This window comes from Octopus sinensis, linkage group LG19 (genome assembly GCF_006345805.1).
Source record: "Octopus sinensis linkage group LG19, ASM634580v1, whole genome shotgun sequence".
Classification (NCBI taxonomy): domain Eukaryota; kingdom Metazoa; phylum Mollusca; class Cephalopoda; order Octopoda; family Octopodidae; genus Octopus; species Octopus sinensis.
In genome coordinates this window covers 39,665,356-39,687,911 of record NC_043015.1, presented here as the reverse complement: position 1 = coordinate 39,687,911, position 22,556 = coordinate 39,665,356, and the positions used below count along the sequence as shown (strand labels likewise).

At 38.1% G+C, this 22,556-nt stretch overlaps 1 protein-coding gene across 2 annotated transcripts in view; it reads right to left on the bottom strand.

Annotated features, from left to right (window-relative positions):
• The window catches only part of LOC115222348 (dedicator of cytokinesis protein 9), a 264,847-nt gene that overhangs the window by 203,181 nt on the left and 39,110 nt on the right, over positions 1–22,556 (bottom strand). The gene's annotated exons all lie outside the window — the stretch shown is intronic.

Sequence of the window (22,556 nt, the reverse complement as noted above, 5' to 3'; positions counted from 1 at the left end):
GGAAAAGTTCTGCAAGCAAATATAAATATATTAAACACACATCTATCAGCCGTGCAACCTATACGATAGAATAAGGCTATATAAATACACGAGTTGGTTTGTTCGTGTTTTAATTTCAGGAGGAATGCCTCGAGCTACAAACCAAGGAAGACTGCTGCAGAGACTACACAAACTATTCTTGTACAACAGGAATCAATAAAAGTTACTTGGAAATGGTGCCATACAGAATTACCATTTCAGCTCTCATCCATGACTTACCAAAAAAAAAAAAAAAAAAATTCTACTATTTCTCCATATTTTTATAGATCTGTCTATGTGCAGCGTGAGGAATATTAAGTGATAAAACCACCCCTAATTAAATGACATCGTTCTATTATAGAGCAAAAAAAAGAAAAAAGAGTTTGGGGGTAAAACTGAAATAGTGTCACGAAGAACGATCACATATCACCACAGATATATATATATGTCTGACATGAACTTTCTCTCATAACAGAAAAGGTATTATTTACTTGAATGTTATTTTCTTATTAAATAGATTTCTGGTGATAGAATCCGCGCTGCTCACCGCCCCACTCCGGGGAACATTGTTAATATGACATAATATAGTTATAAAAGTTATCTGTAATGTCACTGGTTGATTATAATAACATTCCAGTTATACTAGGTATCTGCAATGAGGCTGCTTAAAATGATGGTAATTATCTGTAATACCATTGGTTCATCATCATCATCATCATCGTTTAACGTCCGTTTTCCATGCTAGCATGGGTTGGACAGTTCGACAGGGGTCTGGGAAGCCAGGAGGCTGCACCAGGCTCCAGTCTGATCTGGCAGTGTTTCTATAGTTGGATGCCCTTCCTAACGCCAACCACTCCATGAGTGTAGTGGGTGCTTTTTACGTGCCACTGGCACAGGGGCCAGGGGAGGCTGGCATCGGCCACAATCGGGTGGTGCTTTTTACGTGCCACCAGCACGGAAGCCAGTCAAGGCGGCGCTGGCATCAGCCATGTACGGATGGTGCTTTTTACGTGCCACCAGCACGGAAGCCAGTCAAGGCAGCGCTGGCATCTGCCACGTACAGATGATGCATTTTACGTGCCACTGGCACTGGTATCACAACTACAATTTCCATTTGATTTTTTTGATGGTGATGTACTTGACTCAATAGGTCTCCTCAAGCACAGCAGCTCACCTTACGATCCAAGGTAAGTACAGCAGGCCGTCCTGCAATCCAGGGCACTTTGGAAGGACTGGGGCTTCTATGTGAAGCTGGTGCAGGAAACAGCCATGAACTCACATTATTTGTCAGGTCGTCGCAGTCACAGCATATCTCCAGAGGTCTCAATCTTTCGTCATTGCCTCTGGTTAATTATCATGGTTAATTATGATAATTATTTGTAATATCACTGATGAATTATAATGGTTATCAGTAATCAATACTGCAGATGATGAGAGGAATTTCCGAAAAATCAAAAGAGACGTTTAAAAACAACGAAGTAAGAATAATTGTGGCAGCTTCTAATTATATAATACTGAGTTAGTGATAACAGCAACAACACCATCACTGACGCCGATGCTGACGACAAGAAGTCTTTACTGTTTTGAAACCAGAGATGACCATCCCTGGTATGTATAATCACTAAACTCTAGACACAAAGGTTACAAGGCAAAAGGTTTGTCTATTCCATCAACCGCATTGTATTACTGGTATTTATTTTAAAGAAAGGCTAAGCTGGCTCCAGTGATATCTAAACTTTATATCAAGAGAAGTTGAAATTAAATATGGTGTAACATTTAGTTGAGAATTCCTGCCACAGTCCTTTCTGCTGATGCTTTGCTGATAAAAGTCAAACAAGATAACCATATTGTCACAATGGAAAAAACAAACCCCAAGAAATGGTTGAGATTCATAAATGGAATACATGTGAAATATAATAATAATAACAAAAGACATGAAACTAGCACCAAACCTAAAATATAATGTAAATAACTGAACAAGAATACTGTAAGGAATATCAACAACATTTTGTGGAGATAACAGCTCAGAGACATTTTCAGAATATCTTGGAGAAAACAGGAAATTTAACAATTCAGCATTAAACAGATTTTTATTGGGTTTTTATTTCAGTAACAAAATAGAAGATTTAGATATTCTATTTAGAATCAAGATAAAAACCAGATAAGAGAGATACCATTTATTGTGAAGACTGTTCAATAGGGAACTCTCTCTCTCTCTCTCTCTCTGTATGTGTGTGTGTGTGTAGCTGTTGAGTTGCTGATTTTTATCTCATTCACCGTTCTTTGATTCTTTATTAGAATCTTTAGTCACGCTGATCAGAGACCAGTGTCATTTATAGATATTTTTGAGAAAAGTTATAGAAATTTCCAAATAAAATCTTTGCAAATATATTTGCCTGGAAAAAAACTTCAATGGTCGGACGTTTATATATATATGTATAAATCATCATCATCATTTAACCCTTTTGTTACCAACCCGGCTGAAACTACTTCTGGCTCTGTAGTACAAATGTCTTGTTTTCATAAGTTTTGAATTAAAATCTTCCACCAAACCTTAGTCACAATTTATGTTCCTAACACTAGCTTAATGGTAACTAAGTTATTTTACAAAATTCTTTGTTATATTTAAAATTAATTGAAAGAAACACAGAGCATCTCAGCAGAAATCCAGTAACGAAAGGGTTAATATCTGTTTTGCCTGCTGGCATGGATTGGATGATTTGATAGGAGCTGGCAAGGTTGGAGAGGCACACCAGGCACCAATTGTTTGTTTTGGTATGGTTCCTATGGCTGGATGCCCTTCCTAATGCCAACCCCTTTACAGGGTGCCTTTTACATGGCACCAGTACATGTATGTGTGTGTCTCTCTGTATTCACATCTTGACACATGATGTGGTAATTGTCGACAAACGCCATCATCACATAAGTTGTATGGGTCATTTTCAAGCTGCCATGAAATCATGTACAGCCATTGAACTGTCCATGATTTCATGGAACCATGGGAAATATTACCTTGCTTGGAAATAGGAAACAAATAAAGGCTGACAACAGGAAGGACATCTGGCTGCAGAAAATCTGCTTCAATGAATTTTTTTTTACCCTTGCCAGCATGGAAAGGGTAAAAAAAAATGGTAAAGACCCCCTTCAGTCATGAATGAACATGGGATGCAACTAGAAAGTTCCCCTTCTTATTTCTTTATTGCCCACAAGGAGCTAAACATAAAGGGGACAAACAAGGACAGACAAAGGGATTAAGTCGATTACATCAACCCCAGTCCATAACTGGTACTTAATTTATCGACCCCCGAAAGGATGAAAGGCAAAGTCGACCTTAGCGGAATTTGAACTCAGAACATAAAGACAGACAAAATACTGCTAGGCATTTCACCTGGCATGCTAACATTTCTGCCACTCGCTGTGTGTAACTCATCTTTAATGATTCATTACAATTATTTTTGTACCAACTCCGTTTGCAACACCAGTTTATGTGAAAATTCAGTGAAAATTTATGCAATGTTTGTGGTTTTAGACTTTAGAGTGGTGGACAAACAAGGACAGACAAAGGGATTAAGTCTATTAGATCAACCCCGGTGCATAACTGGTACTTAATTTATTGACCCCGAAAGGATGAAAGGAAAAGTCGACCTGGGCGGAATTTGAACTCAGGATGTAGCAACTAGAAAGTTCCCCTTCAAGGCACAAGTCTGGACAAGGTTCTTTATGGAAGACCAATTGCCTATGCATACCAGCCTCCCCCCACAACACCACCACCAATGTTATCCAAGGGTAAAGCAATGGCTGTTGCAGTTTGGCACCAGAGACGTCGCAACTAATTTCTTCAGCTGAGTGAACTGGAGCAACGTGAAATAAAGTGGCTTGCTCAAGAATACAATATACTGCTTGGTCTGGGAATTGAACTGACAACCTCATGATTGTGAACCCAACACACTAACCACTGAGTCAGGCACCTTCACATCAGCATGGAAAAGTAGACCTAAAAACTATGATGATGATGATGAGGAATAGGACAATATATAGTTTAGATGCTTCTGAAATCTGACCCAACATCTTTGGCATTACAGATGCTTTTTATAATTAACCAATGATATTAGAGACAACCATTATAATGAACCAATACACTTACAGATAATTCATAATTAAGCAATGATATTAAACAGTTAACGATCACTTATTTTTCCCCATGACCTCCTCGGCCTTTATTGCTGTCCATCATTATTTTCCCCTCCTCACACTCGTGCAACATTCACCCATACTTCTCAAGTTCCCTTTTCAGACGCGTTACCTTGAGGATATGGATATGTCTGATATGTTGACACATTCTAAGGTTGTAAGGACAGCTGAGTGACACAAAGCCACCCTCGCCAAAGCCACTGCCAGTGATAAACTGAACCCAGCATGTTTTAAAGGGGTTAGAGGTTGAACATAGGCTCAAGAAGACCCTTTAGATTTCTTGAGGACATAGAGGTGGGGAGAGAATGACAAAAGATTTAAGGAGAGATTCAATGTATAGAAAGAAAGGAACAGTAACAAGAGAGGGAGAGTCGCAAGGGGAGGAGAGAGAGGAGAGAGAAGTTATCAGAGATGGAGAAAGAGGGGGGAGAGCTACCATGGACAAAGAGAGAGGAGGTTGTTACCGGAGACAGACAGAAAGTATGAGACAGTGGAAAGAGCATATTAGAGAGAGGGGAGAGTGTATTAGAGAGAGTATTAGATAGAGAGAGAGAGTATTAGATAGAGACAGAGAGACAAAGGAGGAGAGTATTAGAGAGAGAGCTATCATTGGTTATTACAGACTTGAACTATTTTGACGACCATGTCTGTCAATAAAATATAAATAGAGAGACAAATGCCATAATAGAGATTCTTTATGAAGAGCCAATGTTTTAGGAAATTCTAGAGTTTGTTTGCTAAATGCGCAAATTATGTAAAGCCAAAAATACTAAACACTGGGACTATTGTGGAAATGGAGTTCACAAGCATAATTAACCCACTCGTTAAGATGTCGGTTTAATTAGTCAAACATGTTTATTTCTGTCACTTTATCAGTGATGCACTGTATATTTCCTGCAATTAGCACAGTCCACCAAGCAGTACATTAGTAAAATGTGGAGGTAAGGTCCATCCTAAATACATCCTAACACCTACCAACAACTGGACAGGATTCAATTTTGTCGGTAAAGATGTTGTTTAGGGAACCAGGAGGAAGGGCGTTAATGAAGGAGAAAGCATGGTAAATATTTTGAGTAACACCCACAAGATTTTCACTAAGAAAAAAAAACTCAGATTTTTTTTTGTGTGGCATCAAGTACCCTAACCTTTGCAGCATATTAATGCTGCAAATCCCTTATCTTTGTTCGGAAAAGGATGGGGGGAACCCCCGTCGTCCCTTCTCCCTTTTTCTGAAGCAAAATAAGGGATTTGCAGCATATTAGGAGGTCAGGGTACTCAATTCCACACAAAAAAATCTGTGTTTTTTTTTCTTAGTGAAAATCGTGCAGGTGTTACTCAAAAAATTTACCGAAACCTCCAAACTTCCATCAGCAAAAACTGAATAGTCATTAAATTAGAGACTTTATTTCTAAAAGCTCTAAATCTTAAGGCATCACATCCCTCAATAAATAAGGGATAGCCACAGACAGGACATTGACCAAACATATAAGATTGTTTGTGGTATAAATGTGTACAATTCCTGACCACAAGATCTGTGGTAAACATACAACTTTAACAAGAACCACACCTATTCCAAATATCAAACAGATTGCTTTTATCAAAAACAGAAGTTATGATGTAAATGAAATAATGTCATAAATGACTGAGAGAATAATGGAATGGGCCACAGGTAGGTTAGTTGTGAGTTCAAATCCACTAATGGTACTGTAGGTACTTAGATCTTATTTTTTCAGATTCAGTTCACTTAATTGTCCAGAATAAGTTACCAGAGATTCATCATCATCATCATCTTAATAGTTTAACGTAGGCGTGGTTGTGTGGCAAGTAGCTTGCTTATGAGCCACATGGTTCTGGGTTCAGTCCCACTGCGTGGCACCTTGGGCAAGTGTCTTCTACTATAGCCTCGGGCCAACCAAAGCCTTGTGAGTGGATTTGGTAGACGGAAACTGAAAGAAGCCCGTCGTATACATGTATATATATATATATGTATGAATGTGTATGTATATGTTTGTGTGTCTGTGTTTGTACCCCCCCCCCAACATCGCTTGACAACCAATGCTGGTGTGTTTAGGTCCCTGTAACTTAGCGGTTCGGCAAAAGGAACCGATAGAATAAGTACTAGGCTTAGTACCATGCTAGCATGGAAAAAGGGATGTTGATGGTGACCTGGATACGTTCCCCTGTCATTCAGACCAGACAATCTACAGAATTGGTAGAAAGCAAAGTAAATGAAAGCACCACCAACATTGTTTTTGATATTGACAAACAAAATGGTAGCAGTTTCACCACCACCACAACCACCACCATCACCCCTATTGTTATAACTATCTAAAGACACAATTTTTCTGTTTTTCTATTTCCCCCCATTTTATGATAAATCAAGAGGAACTCTGTTCTCAGACAGACCGTCTCAGAAATTGCTAAAGTAAGCAGCAAGAACAACCAACACCCAATTCCGATATCCCCTTGGTTTCTTTCTTTTTTTTTGCTTCTAATTTCTAATTTTATTTTTTTTCTTTCTCGGTTAAATTTGAAACCAAGTGTGGGTCCTGTTTCGGTGCTGGAAGAAGAGAGCAGAGTTTACCATTTAGAAAAAAAAGAAAAGGAAAAAACTGAAGTTCCTTGAAGGAGTGTACTTTTGGTAAAGACATATAAATAAGTCAAAGAGAGAAGAAGAGAATTTGGAAATAGAATCTTTGGGTTCATCATGTGTCATTAACGCATGACAATAGCAGCGAATGTAGTAAATGTGGATTGGTGACGTGTCATTGAAACATGTGGCAAATGTTTGTACTCAATATGTCATCGACATTTATCAACATGTCGGCTGCATGTGGTATTAACGTGCCATCAACATGTGATGTTTTGTCAAAGTGTCGTATAAACATATATCATCAACATGTATTATAATGTACAGTTGCCATTTATCGCCATGTATCATCCACATGTGCTGTCAACACATGCGGTGAAGCGTTAGAGAGGAATGGGGAGAATAGTGATGCGGAGAAACGAATCGATAAAAAAGGAATGATGGAGTTGTCGAAGAAAGAAATGCATCTGGGAAATGACATTTCATGGAAATAAATAGACAAGATATACACACGCACACAACATAATACACACACACAAATACACATAGCAAATACATATACACACACATGCAAATAAACAAACATACAAACCCCATGTATATATCAGTTGCTAATCAATTAAGTTTGTTGATGTTATTTTGTCATTTTGTTTTTTTTTTCTGCATTTTTTTTCTTGTTTCTGTGTGAAGACCTAATTATAGACCAAGGACACATTCCATGCAGATTCTGAGAAAGTGGAACTGATGGAGGAGATAAGTCTAACAGAATCTCCTATTTACCATTCCGCTGATCTTCTCACAGCAGTTGACCCTTACACTTTACTGCAAGTCAGCCAGAATAATTGGTGTCGTCATTAAAAAGCCAGAGAGCCGAGGCAGCAGAGAAGCAGCGTTGCTAGGAGCTAAGTCTAGCTTGGACAAGGCAAGGAGAAGTGACATCAAGGAATCTGCTTGAATGCCGAGATAACCAACGAACCGGTATGGGTTCAATTGATAGGCACAGTCAGTTGTTTATCAGAAAATTTCTAGAACATTCACCTTGTTTGATGAAATCGGCTGAATAAAAACATAAATGTTTAATGCGATGTTTGCGACCGACTAATGACATTCTGTTCTAAGATGGTGGCGATGGTGGTGGGGGTGGGGGGAGCGATAGTAGAGATGGTAGCAGTGGTAATATGGTGGTGGTGGTGGTGATGGTGGTGATACTGGGTAGTACAAAAGTTACTATTTCAATGTATTTGAAGAACACAATGGAGCTTATAGTAGAGTGGTATGAAGTAAGATAGTAGAGTAATACAGTAGTGTGTAGTGTACGGTAATAGAGTGTAATTTAATAGTGTCTGGTAATACCACAAAGGTATGGAATACAAAATAAAGTGTGGTGTTTGCGAAGATTAAGTGGTGGACAAGATGGACATAGCCATTTGGTCATGAGCGAGCTCAAGTCAAAACTGCAGCATTTTTTTTTGTATGTGTTGGTTAGTTATATCGGGAGGAAACAAAAAATGGAAGTGTGGTTAGGGATGAACAATTAGTACAGAGAGTATGAGGGGTCGGATACAACGACGAAGAAGAAGAAAAAGAAAAACAATGTCTGGAAGATGCACCATGTGAAAGTGCATCTTTGATGTAAGTCTGATGAAGTGCTACTACAATGTCTAAAACTGCAAACATTATGTAAATTTTCACTTCAAATATTTGCGTAAACTGGCAGAGTTTACAAACAGAGTTTCTATCAAGAAATCATTAAAGATGCGTTGAAGAATTTTTTTGTCTTATCATTATTATTTGGACCATACATACATATAATACATACATACAGACATACATTACCTATACACATACACACAGATATATATATTTCTATATATGTATACATACACACACACATTTCTATATATGTATACATATATACACAAACACATACATATATATTTCTATATATGTATACACACACACAAACACACACACACACACACATATATTTCTATATATGTATACACATACACACACATATATATTTCTATATACGTATACACATACACACACACACACATATATATTTCTATATACGTATACATATATATATATATATATAAATATATATATATATTGATATATATATATATACAAATTGAGATAGGGGTTGTAAATGCAACCCTATCTGATAATTGATATTTGATTTAGATGTATTTCTCCATTTTCTTATCTTGTATGTATATATATGTATGTATGTATGTATGTATGTATGTATGTATGTATGTATGTATGTATGTATATATATATATAGATATATATATATATATAAATATATATATAAAAATGGTGGTGCCCCAGCATGGCCACAGCTTGTGAGCTGAAACTAAATAAAATTAAAAAATAAGTAAATATATATATATATATATATATATATATATATAGATAAGTGAATGTGCTTGTGTTAAGGTACACTTATACATGTCTACAGATACATATCACAAAAAAAGTTTCAATTTTATTTTACAGATGGTTTTCATTTTCAACTGCTTCCATCTCAAACAGTCATGCAGAGCTGTAAGAGGTGAGGTGGGTGAGTGGGGGTTGGGGTACCCTCCGAGCCCCCTCCCCCACCACCACACACATACACTTCTTTCACAGACCAAAATAGAACGCCCTCCCTCCTTCCACCCACACAGCCTCTCCATCCTCTGAGCTCATCTTTTTGATGTACAACTGTAATTTAACTGTCTCCACCACCACCACCACCACCACTACCACCACCACCATCTTGCCTACTTGATAACCAAGAATCGGTAACATGTAGAATACTGGATGACAATAGGAATGAGGAGCCCCGGATGGGGGTGGCGGGGGTGGGGGGGAAGAAGGCAATGTCAAGTTTGATGGATAACAGATGTGGAATCGGCAGGTGATGAAAAGAAACTGGAAGAATAGAGCAATGATGTTGATTAGGTGTCGTGGGTGTGTGGGTGGGTGGCTGGCAGTATAATTGAAGTGGAGACTCAACACCCAGGAGTCTACTCTAGGGCAGGTCTGGAGCCAATGATGAAAGAACATGTGTGGTCTCTCTGCATAATAGAAATAGCAGCCAAAGCACCCTTAAATAACACCCAACTGTCTTAAGTGAAGGGGCATGGCTTAGGTTAGAGCAGCATGCTCATGATCATGATGTGGTGAGTTCAATTCCTGGATCAGGCTGTGTTGTGTTCTTGAGCAAGACACTTTATTTTCATGTTGCCCCAGTTAACTCAGCTGTAGGAATGAGTTGTGACATCACTGGTGCCAAGCTGTATGAGCATTTGTCTTTCTCTTGGATAACATCAGTGGCAGTGTAAAGAGGGGAGCCTGGTATGCATGGGAGATTGCTGGTCTTCCACAAACAACCTTACCCGGCGGTGTACCTCAGAGGGGAACATTCTAGATGCAATTCCATGGTCATTCTTGACCAAAAGTGGTCATTACCCTTAACTGTCTTAACCAAAAACAAACATCAGACAATGTTGCCCAAACGGTCACAACAAGACTATCTACGATGATAAATGCACAGATCTGTTGAATCTGAGCTGACCAGAGGCTACTCAGAAAAGAAAAAAAAAAACAACAATTGGTCATTACATTACAAAGATGGCCAAATAATGAAATATAAGACACAAGTTGGTGATTCCTCTAATGGGGTCAGTTGTTGATAAACAAATACGGTTCAAATGAAGCAAACACTTTCAAATATGAAAATGCACTATGCTCCCTCCACTTGTTTAGGTTTAATGCGAATAACTTGAACTACTATAGGCGCAGTAGTGGCTGTGTGGTAAGTAGCTTGTTTACCAACCACATGGTTGCGGGTTCAGTCCCACTGCATGGCACCTTGGGCAAGTGTCTTCTACTATAGTCTCGGGCCGACCAAAGCCTTGTGAGTAGATTTGGTAGACGGAAACTGAAAGAAGCCCGTCGTATATATGTATATATATATATATATGCGTGTGTGTGTGTTTGTGTGTCTGTGTTTGTCCCCCTAGCATTGCTTGACAACCGATGCTGGTGTGTTTACGTCCTCTGTAACTTAGCGGTTCGGCAAAAGAGACCGATAGAATAAGTACTGGGCTTACAAAAGAATAAGTCCCGGGGTCGAGTTGCTCGATTAAAGGCGGTGCTCCAGCACGGCCGCGGTCAAATGACTGAAACGAGTAAAAGAGAGAGTAGAGAGTACTACTAAAAATGGCAGTACTGAAAAACACTGTCAGCCATGAGGACGTAAAGGAAATAATTTGATAAAGATCTCACTTCAATAGCAGGAGTTCAGAATCGGTGAATATGATAGCTTTGATATTCTGGATTGGATAAGGAAAGACCAATGACCAACAGGTAGGCACAGTATAAGGTTTACTACACTTAAATATCTTATTGATATTGATACAGATAACTGTATCGACACCCATATGGAAATCAATACAGATACCAATATAGATATTTGTCTCATCAACAGAACTTCAATAACCTTCGGCATGTAACTATTACTGTTATCTAAATTCCTGCGAGAGAGCTCTGTTCCTCTCTTGGAAACCAGCTCCTACTTTCACTAGAATTCCAATAGGCTGTGGTTTACAGAGAGAAACTGACCTCTGGCATCAACATGTGATACAGAGATAATAAGCTTAGTTCAATCATGGCAAGTACCTCAACAGTTGACTGAGCATGTCTTTGAGAAAAATAGATGCACGGAGAAATATTGATTTACAGATTTTTGAAACTTTTATCAAGAACTGAGAAATGGATAATAAAAATAAAGATAATAATTCAGTTGATTATTATTATTATTATTATTATTATTATTATTAAGGTGGTGAGCTTAGCAGCATTTTGTCTGTCTTCCCGTTCTGAGTTCTGATTCCACCAAGGTTGAGTTATCCTTTCAGAGTTCATAAAATGAGTACCGGTTGAGTACTGGGGTGGATGGAATCAACTTACCTCTCTCCCCCGCAATAGCTGGCCCTGTGCCAAAATTTGAAATCATTATCTTATAATCATTCTGTTACTTAGCCCATTGATAATGCCATCATGTGATTAGAGAGAAAAAAAAAAGGGAGAGAGAAAAATGGGAGAGAGAAGTGTCCTTGGCGTGAGGTAGGGGGGGGAATGTAATTGTAATGCCTTCATGTGGTTAGTTGAAGGGAAAGAGAGGAAAAAGAAAAGGAAGAAAAAGAGGATAAGGTGAAGAGCAAGACAGAAAGAAAAAGAGGAAGAGAGAAGCATCCATGATGTGAGGTAGGAGGAACGTAATATTTATTATGTGGTTAAAAAAGTTAGTTGAAGGTGATGATGATATAGAAGAGGAGAGTTAAAAATATAATATATGGCGCAGGAGTGGCTGTGTGGTAAGTAGCTTGCTTACCAACCACATGGTTCTGGGTTCAGACCCACTGTGCCTCGGGCCGGCCAAAGCCTTGTGAGTGGATTTGGCAGACGGAAACTGAAAGAAGCCTGTCGTATATATGCATATATATATATATATATATATATATGTGTGTGTGTGTGTGTGTGTCTGTGTTTGTCCCCCTAGCATTGCTTGACAACCGATGCTGGTGTGTTTACGTCCCCGTCACTTAGCGGTTCGGCAAAAAGAGACCGATAGAATAAGTTCTGGGCTTACAAAAGAATAAGTCCCGGGGTCGATTTGCTCGACTAAAGGCGGTGCTCCAGCATGGCCGCAGTCAAATGACTCAAACAAGTAAAAGAGTAAAAGAGAGGAGTGATGTTCTGTTGGTAAAGTAGAGAGAGAGAGAGGAGAAGAGAGAGATGATAGAGAGAGAGAGAGGGGAAGAGAGATGATGATGGTGGTGGTGGTGGTGGTGACTGAATAGTGAAAAGTGTATTTTTTTTTAACTTAATTGAGTCTTTTTATATCACCTGTCACTTAACAAGAGCACTAATGAGATATATGAGATGATGAAGATTGGCAATGACAAGTCCCTTAACCCCTTGGGGGTTGTTGAGGTGTTGCAGACATGCAGCGTATCTAGGGCGAGAAAGCCTGGTGGAGCCCATCACTCTCCAGGCTAAACACATTTTCACAGCTGAGTGGACTGGAGCCACATGAAGTGAAGTGTTTTGCTCAAGAACACAATGTGTCACCCGGTCCAGGAATCGAAACCACAATTTTATGATCACGAGTCCAACACCCCTAACCACAAAGCCACGTGCCTCCACGTGATGATTACCCTGATAATAAATAACAAATATTCATTTTATTATTTTCATCAGATCAACAAATTGTGAGTTTCTAAAAACTACAAAACACTGGCAATCCTGTTATTTCTCTTGTTGAACTCTAAAATATTCTAATTATAGTCTGGTATCCTTCTACAATAGAGTATAGGTCTATAGACACACAAACACGGTGGCATTGTGTCTCCGTGCGACATCTGTTTAGTTTGTCAACATAAAAGAAGTGACAGCACACTTTTACTGCATTGGCTCTTGGCTCACAAAATGAAACACCAATCGCAGTCGGTCTGTAAACAACATCAAACAACATAACAATGGTTGAGAGTAGAGACAAAATGGTTTCTGCTTCTGAGATTTAATTAAATCTGATATAAATCAGGAAATAATTTGATGAAACTAATCAAGTAATGAGAAAGAATAAACAAACCAAAACACAAAAGTGAACGGAGATTAAAGATTAAGAGGACAGTTTGTAATTTGATGCAAATAAATTAATTATTTGATTAAGTGACCTATGCAGTAAGGTTAATTATAGTTAAATTGCATAAAGTAGGGTACTGATGCACTTAGGGAAGGGACCAGAATTTGAACAAAGCTGACCATGGCAATAAGGGAACACTTGACCAATCACAGTAAAGGAGCCACAATATGGTTGCTCAACCAGCTAGAAATAGCAGTCAAATATTTTTCAAATTATATCATACAGTCATAGAAAATAAGGACATACCGAATAATGCAGTCGTAAAAAAAGTGGGGTGGTCATGGTTGGATATATTTGATCACAGGTTTACTTAATCACAGTTGACCTTAGGCTAAACAAAAGCAAGAAAATATACATTAGATAACACAGTACTGGATTTCCTTTAAAAAAAAAAGGAAAAAGACATGAGGTTCATTGTTGGAATGTCTTTGATCATAGGTCTGCAGGATCAACAGTGACCTTGGGCCAAACAAAGGCAACCCTATTTCACAGAAACCTCACTATGGCTACACCACAACCCTTGCAACAACACAGCTTCAGACACTTGAAAGGCAAATAACATCCCATAATCCAGTCGTAGGACATAGCCAATAAAATAGCATCTTGATGTCATGTGACATTGGGAAATCAGTTTGGAAGAACTCAGTCATCGCCAAAGCTACAGAAGAGACACCTACAAGGATTCTGATAATTCTTTTGATCAGAAATCAATAACAAGCTTCAGAATGCCAAACCACCAGGTTCTATTGTCTGTTTTCCCTTCCTAATGCCAACCCCTTTACAGAGTGTGCTGGGTGCTTTTTTACACAGCACCACCACCAGTGCTTTTAACATGGCACCAGCACCCACACCAATATTTTTTACAGGGCACCTTAGTTTGGGGATCTCAATTCTGTTGTGATGGGTATCACCCTTGTTGAATAGATTTTAAATAATATTTCGGCTGGGAAAGAAACAATGGACCTAGAGTCTTTGTAGTCCCTCCCACACCGAAGATAAATGTTGGAGCCCATAATCCAGGATCCCTGGTTTGTTTACATTGTCCAAGACTCTTTATTTCACATTTGTTTCTTCATTATAAAGGAAAACATTTTAAACTTTTGTTTCCAGAAAACTGTACTCAAACATTTAATTACTTCAATACTGCCAGAATTATTTGAGCTGGCACCACCATTTGACCAATGTTTGCTAAATCTGAATATAAAACTTGCTATAGTCTGTGGAAAGTCCAGGAAGCGTTGAAGGAAGAAATACAAGACTGAAGAGTTTATTGTATAAGTCGTCGTTTAATCTCGGATCAAATCTAGGATCAGAAGGTGTTTCGTTCATGACCCCGTATCAGCATTTTAGGAGTACCTAGGACTACAATATATAACTAGCACTATGACCCAGCGTTGCCGGGTCATACTGCTAGTGCATGCATATACAGCTGCGTGCATGCGCACATACATGCGAGTACTGTCCAAATCACCAACCAACCACATACAGCTAGCTGGCATTCAATTGGCGTATCAAGTTTCGGGCATTTTGATTCAGTTTTGGATAGAAAATTCACAAAAAAGTCACTTCTATTGATTTTTTAATGGCTTTGCAGGGTGACTGGGAAAATGTAAAGATGTGCACAACCACCCTTGGACGGTTTTGAATAACCTTAGAAAGTGCAAGCCCTCTAACTGAAATATTGTGGATTTGTATAAAGGACACACACACACACACAGACAGACATTTTGCCGTTTATATATATAGAGATGTTTCTGTTTTTAATACACAGTCAGTGTGATTTGGGGGAGATTTGACTGCTGTTTTTAATTGGTCAAGTGTCCAAGTAGAGGTTCTTTCATAAGTTCAATATAATAAGTTCATAGGAGAAACAGTGAGGTAAACACAATGATAATGAGTTCAATATTAATCAATGGTGGTATAGAAATTCTAAACAATAGCAAGCACAGACTGAGAACAGTCTAACCAAAACATAATGGCACCACAGAAACATAACAGATTGGATATTCTAACAAAAAAAGGCCACACAACACCAGGATTTCTTAACCCAGTAAAAAAAATATTTTTCACAGCACTTTAGATCTCAACTAGCTATGAAACAATAACTATAAGACAAGTTTAAGCTATTATAGAAATTGAACTTGTCTCTTTAGGTCTAGAAGTGTATTGATTAAAGAATAAAACTGACAAAAACAAAAATTATAAAAAAAAAAAAATTAAATAAAAAGAAGAAAAATGCTAGAAAAACAGACATTGAAAGCAAGCAAAAAAAGAAGAAGAAATCTTTGAAAAGGTTGATTATTATCATTAATCTGATATCAGTTTGGTGTACTGACACAGGGAGATGGAACTGGTAATTTGGTGCTGCTTTCGTCCTATTTCAAGTCAGCTTCTTCCATTCACTTTGGTCTGTTTCCAATTGATAGACTCCGAAACCAGACATCACACCACCTCCACCACCACGCTCCTTTCTATAATCTCAATATACAAAAGATATAGAGGAGAATTCTCTCTTTCACACACACAACTAAAGAATGCTCCAAACTGAAGATTCTGTGGTGGCTGGCACTGGTTGTATGTTTTTACTCAAAGACTGTTAGCTAATAGATTATTGATCAGCTGCGTTCAATGCTTCACACATTTTAGAAATCTTGATAATAATTACAGGTATCGTTTTACCATTTACAAGAACATTTGTAACAATTGGAAGATACAATTTATTAAGAATCTGGATAACAATACAGGAGTTTACCATTTAGAGAACCATTTGTATAAGAAGAGAAATATGGAGAATAAAAGAACACATTCTTCTTCATGTTGTGATTAGAAGTAGTAAACAGGGGAACAGGGTTCAATTCAGTAAGTTAGGGTTTCAAACACCAGGATTTCTTAACCCAGTATGACGCCACCCTGCTGGCTTAGCGAGCAGGCCAACAGAAGAAAGAGTGTAAGAAAGTTGTGGCGAAAGAGGACAGCAGGGATCGCCACCACCCCCTGCCGGAGCCTCGTGGAGCTTCAGATGTTTGTGCTCACTAAACACTCACAACACCTGGTCTGGGAATCGAAACCGTGATCCTACAACCACGAGTCCGCTGCCCTAACCACTGGGCCATTGCACCTCCCAAATGATTCATAGTATATATATAAATTAGTAAAATATAAAATATTTATTTATACATAAAAATAGGGATGGGAGCGCTGAGGGGTATTATGTGGCCATGAGGTGGGAAGTGGCCCAAAAAGCTTGTGAACCTCTGATTTATTCCATCAATGTCCCATCACTACCAACTAAAGTAATGTACCGTGACAACCACATGCCAATATGTGTGTGTGTGTGTGTGTGTGTGTTCATATATATGTGCACCGCCTACATTAAATAATATTTATCGCTCACTGGCTGGGGTACTTTTTTTTATTGATCTTACCTTAATGGAAAAGTAAATAATATATAGACACACACAGGCATTTATAGGTTTAGTAGTATAAACATGATAAAGAGAACTCAATACATGTGTATATATATTATTATTTTTAAATTGGCAGAAGTTACAAAGTGACTTATGGGTCAAGAGTTTTGTGCATGCCATATTCTCATATTTTGCAGCCCGGTGCATAATGTGCTTTCATTATATATATACATATATATATATATACATATATATATATATATATATACTCTTTTTACTCTTTTTTACTTGCTTCAGTCATGTGACTGCGGCCATGCTGGAGCACCGCCTTTAATCGAGCAACTCGACCCCGGGACTTATTCTTTTGTAAGCCCAGTACTTATTCTATCGGTCTCTTTTTGCCGAACCGCTAAGTCACTGGGACGTAAACATACCAGCATCGGTTGTCAACCAATGCTAGGGGGACAAACACAGACACACAAACACATACATATATAATATATACATACATACGACAGGCTTCTTTCAGTTTCCGTCTACCAAATCCACTCACAAGGCAACACTTGCCCAAGATGCCACGCAGTGAGACTGAACCCGGAACCATGTGGTTGGTTAGCAAGCTACTTACCACACAGCCACTCCTGCGCTTATATATATATATGAGAGAGAGAGAGAGAGAGAGAGAGAGAGAGAGAGAGAGAGAGAGGCAGTCAGGATTTTGGATAATTCTTTTATTATTAGCACTTTTATTCATTTAAACTATAGGGCACTTCTGCTCCAGTGGGCGTTGAGATGGTCCAGGTAGGCACTTGTTAATTGTTCCATATTTGCTATCTCCACAATCTTTTACAGAGAATTCTGATTCATTCACTGATGTGAACTTTGCCCTTGTGAGCTGTTTATTGAGATGTTTTGGCTGGCATCTACTATTTCGTAAGAGGTTTGCATGAATCAAATTTTCCATTTTGGGGCTTTGTAGAAGGATAGGTAGGTTTGATTTAACGGCATGAAAGACGTTGGCTACCCCAGGATTGTGCATATTGATAAATGGAATCGTGTGTTCATTAGTTCTTTCTTTTGGTATCCTTACTTGCACGATTAGTTTCAATCGCCTTTTTAATTCCATTGTTTATTAATCCTAAAGGGCATTTCTGTTTTGTTAGGAAACCTTTTAGTTCATCAAGTCAGATTTGACATATTTTGGGGTCAACCACTATAATACAGATGTCTTACCATACTGTATGGGATGTTCCTTTTGATATGCAAGGGATGGCAAGTGTAGAAATTCAAATATAGGTGCATATCAGTTTGTTTGTAAAATGTCTGTTGTGGTTGTGGAATTACGTATTTTTACATGGATATCCAGGAATGGTAATTCTTTGCAAGTGGGTTCCGTCGTGAATTTGACTGCGGCCGTTTTAGTCAAATAAATCAACCTCAAGACTTATTTCTTAAGCTTTCTTGTTCTTCACATTCATGCCTTGAGTTTTTTGTACATACACATGTATACATACATACATATATATCTATCCACATACCCCGACATACATTCCTTTACACAGATACACATTCCATGAATAAGTAAAAGCCACTCAAATGTAAGATTTTGTTAGAAAACAACAACTCTGTATCGAAGTCCTACAGTAGGCTTACCAAAAGCAATTTCAAATCACAGTTCTACCAACTCAGATATTCCTTCAGTAACACTCAACAACCTCACTTAGCTGCTTTATCAGAATATATCTGATTAATTGAAAAGACAGCCTACTATACATACAGAGTTATTTTGTTCATCCTAAGCTGCATACAGCCATATTGCCGTGCAAGTTTCACACCTGGGTTCCACTGGCAGTCATGCCTAAATAAGAAAATCCTTCTCAAGCTATAAAATTCCAATGTCTTAAACCTCAGGCCAGAGCTTATTAAATTCTTGCTGATATGCACTAAAAAGGCTTTTAGCCAGCTACAAACTGCCTTAACACAAATAACATTTTGGTTTCAAATTTTTGCACAAAGTCAATTAAATCAACCCCAGCGTTCAACTGGTACTTATTTTAACAACCGCAAAAAGATGAAGGGCAAAGTCGACCTCAGCAGAATTTGAACACAGAACGTAAAGAACAAAATGCCACTGAGCATTTCACCTGGCTTGCTAAAGGTTTCACCAGCTCACCACCTTGCAGACACATAAACAATAAAAGGCAGCAAGCTGGCAGAAGTGTTAGCACACTGGGTGAAATGCTTACCAGTATTTCATCTATCTTTACGTTCTGAATCCAAATTCCACCGAGGTCGACTTTGCCTTTCATCCTTTCGGGGTCGATCTAATTGACTGGCCCCTTCCCCCAAAATTTGGGGACATGTGCCTAGAGTAGAAAAGAACTTTGCTGTTATTTTTGTTCAGATAAAATCACTGAAGTTTTCACAGTCATTTTAACTTTTGTAAACTCCTTTCTGAAAAGCTCTTGTCACTTCTGGTAACTCTACACATCCATTTAAGCAACCCCAACCCTTACTACTTTATTTTGGTGTTCTGGTTCCTTGGTTCCCTGATCTACTAACACCAATTCTCTTTTCTCAATTTTTGTTCATTTCACCTGAAGCTGTTTTAAAATCAATTTTGATTCATTTTATCTTCACTTTTTTTAAAACCATTTTTAAAAAATCAATTTTAATTCACAATTTTATTAAAATACAATATTTTTTATAAATTTATATGAGTTTAATAGATTTTTATTATATTTTCTTATTAGATAAAGAAAATTCTTTACGACCAACATTTATTTCCACATTTCCTTTATCCATCACTCATCCAGCTTAATTCATTACTCACCTGCTTTGACGTCAATTGTAGCATTCTTCCATGGCTTTTTTATACACCTTTCAATTAAAGTCTTACATTCAAACAGGTTTGAGTTATTCATGGAGCAGGCATCCATGTGAAACAATGTATGTGTGCTGATGTATACTTGGGATATTGTATGTGCATGTGTGTGTGTGTGTGTGTGTGTGTGTGTGTGTGTGTGCGTACACATATATATGCACATGTAAAAATCACTATAGCATGAATGTAAAAACATGACTGTGCAACATTTTTGAAATATGTTTGTTTATTTATACACACCTACACACATCATCATCATCATCATCACCATCGTTCAACGCCCGTTTTCCGTGCTAGTACGGGTTGGATGGTTCGACCGGGGTCTGGGAAGCCAGATGGCTGCACCAGGCTCCAGTCTGATCTGGCAGTGTTTCTACAGCTGGATGCCCTTCCTAACGCTAACACATTCAATGAATTTAGGTGGTACAGGCTTGTGTCACTCTTCATACTCGCTTGTCCAAAAATCCTAGACTCTGGTATATATTAATGCCATGTGAAGAAAAGGTAGTCTGGATGCAGAGCCAGGGTCCCAGAAGCACCCAACAAAGAATTTCCTCCGGTTTCAATAACAGATGATGTCCCCTCTCCCCACACATTTTCTTTCCTATTTTCGGGTGCAACTCTAACAACTAAACAAAACTAATAAGAAAACCATAACCCAAAGTCTCAAAAGAGCTGAATGGACCGACGTTCAATGTTCTGGCACTCCATCAATTACAACGATGAAGAGGGTTTCAGTTGATCCGATCAATGGAACAAGCCTGCTTGTGAAATTAACATGCAAGTGGCTGAGTACTCCACAGACACAGGTACCCTTGACGTAGTTCTCAAGGAGATTCAACATGACACTAATTGTAACAAGGCCGAGCCTTTGAAATACAGGTGCAGCTCATTTTAGCCAGCTGAGTGGACTGGAACAACATGAAACAAAGTGTCTTGCCCAAGGACACAACACACTGCTGGAAATCAAACTCACGGCCTTACAGTTGTGAGCCAAATACCCTGACCACTTAGCCACAAGCTTTTACTCTTTGATGTTAATCACCAGACAATGGATAACATTGTTAAGGGGTGGTGTGAAGAAGGGTATTGCTGAGTTCAGATGAGGTCATGGAGGTCGCAGAATGTTTGTGACAGGACAAAGATGACAATTAAGAAGGAAGTTATTAAATATCGACTTGTAATTAAAATCTATAGCAAATTCTATGGCTATGTTGCCGTATTGTGAAAGAACAGGCATTGAAACATGTTGGATATGAAGAGTTGCAAGAAAGAAGATAATGATTCCTTCAAAAGCCAGAAAATCAAAAAGAATTCTGTTGCAAGGAATAATGTGGTCAACAATACAGTCTGACAAAATCGAATTCTGATAATGTTTTTAATTCAAGGAAAATATATGTATGGGGTGGGGGTGGGGGCAACAAAACTGAACTATAGGATCCAGGTTGCTTGTAAGGAACAGCTGACCATGGAGGAGTAGGGGGTCATTGTATTGGAGAGGGTAGTTTGGGGGATGAGTAGAGCAGAGCTCAGTTTTGTCGAAAATCACTGGAATATTTTTTAAATGTTATCAATTTACATTTGACCAATATTTGTCCTCATCTTGTTTGTTGTTAACACAACGTTTCGGCTGATATACCCTCCAGCCTTCATCAGGTGTCTTGGAGAAATTTCAAACCTGGGTTCTCATTCCTAAGGTATTTTTCGATGTTGTTGTTGTTATTATTATTATTATTATATCAACCAAAACGTTGTGTTAACAACAAACAAGATGAGGACAAATATCCATCAAATATGTAAATAATGTACATAATTCCTCATCTCTTAAATATAGAACTGTTACCAATTTAGTTGATGGAATGCCCCATATCATACAAGCAAGGTATCACAAGTTTGGAAAAGAATTCACAGAATTGAATCTCTGAACTGAATTGTTCAAATACCCAGTCTTACTCCAAAAGAACACACAAGAATATTTTAAGAGAAGGCTGCAAGGAAGATCAGCCAAAATTCCATCAATTAGAGAAGAGAAGCATTGACTGCGGAATGAGCAAACATGGTTCAGTCAATCATTGATAATTTAATTAAATCTTTGCCTAATTGGGTGAAAGCTTTGGAATAGTTAAAGGAAGGTCAACAAAACAGCGAGACAGTTTTGTTCGTTTTGCATAATTTTTTTAACTCATTTCAAATTAAATTAATGTTGTGTTTTATAATTCTAGCAATAAAGTGACAGCAGGTCTTTGCATTCTTGGAATGGTGCTGTGAATAAAGGAATAATATTACATCAAGAAATTTCATAGCATGCCAAAGAATTCAATGTATTTCATTGGGGAAAAGAGAATGTCTGTGTGTGTATCCTGGAAAACAGTGAAGGCCAATTCTTCATTATTATGAAACACAATTAATGAAGAGATCCAAAGAAAAATTAATGGAAAAAATAGAAAAAAATAGAACCTAAAAAAAATCTGAAGAAAAATATAAAGTGGCACTGGTGGCACTGGTGTCACAAACAGGATGTAAAAGAAAAAGCAAGAATGGTTAAAATTAAGTGATTTAAAGACATTCATATAAAGTTGAAGAAACAAAGGAACCATCTAAAAACAATATACACACACTCACACACACACACACACAATATACACAAAACAATATACACACACTCACACACACACACACTCACACACACACACACGCACTCACACACACACACTCATACACTCACACACCACACACCACACACACACACTCACACACATA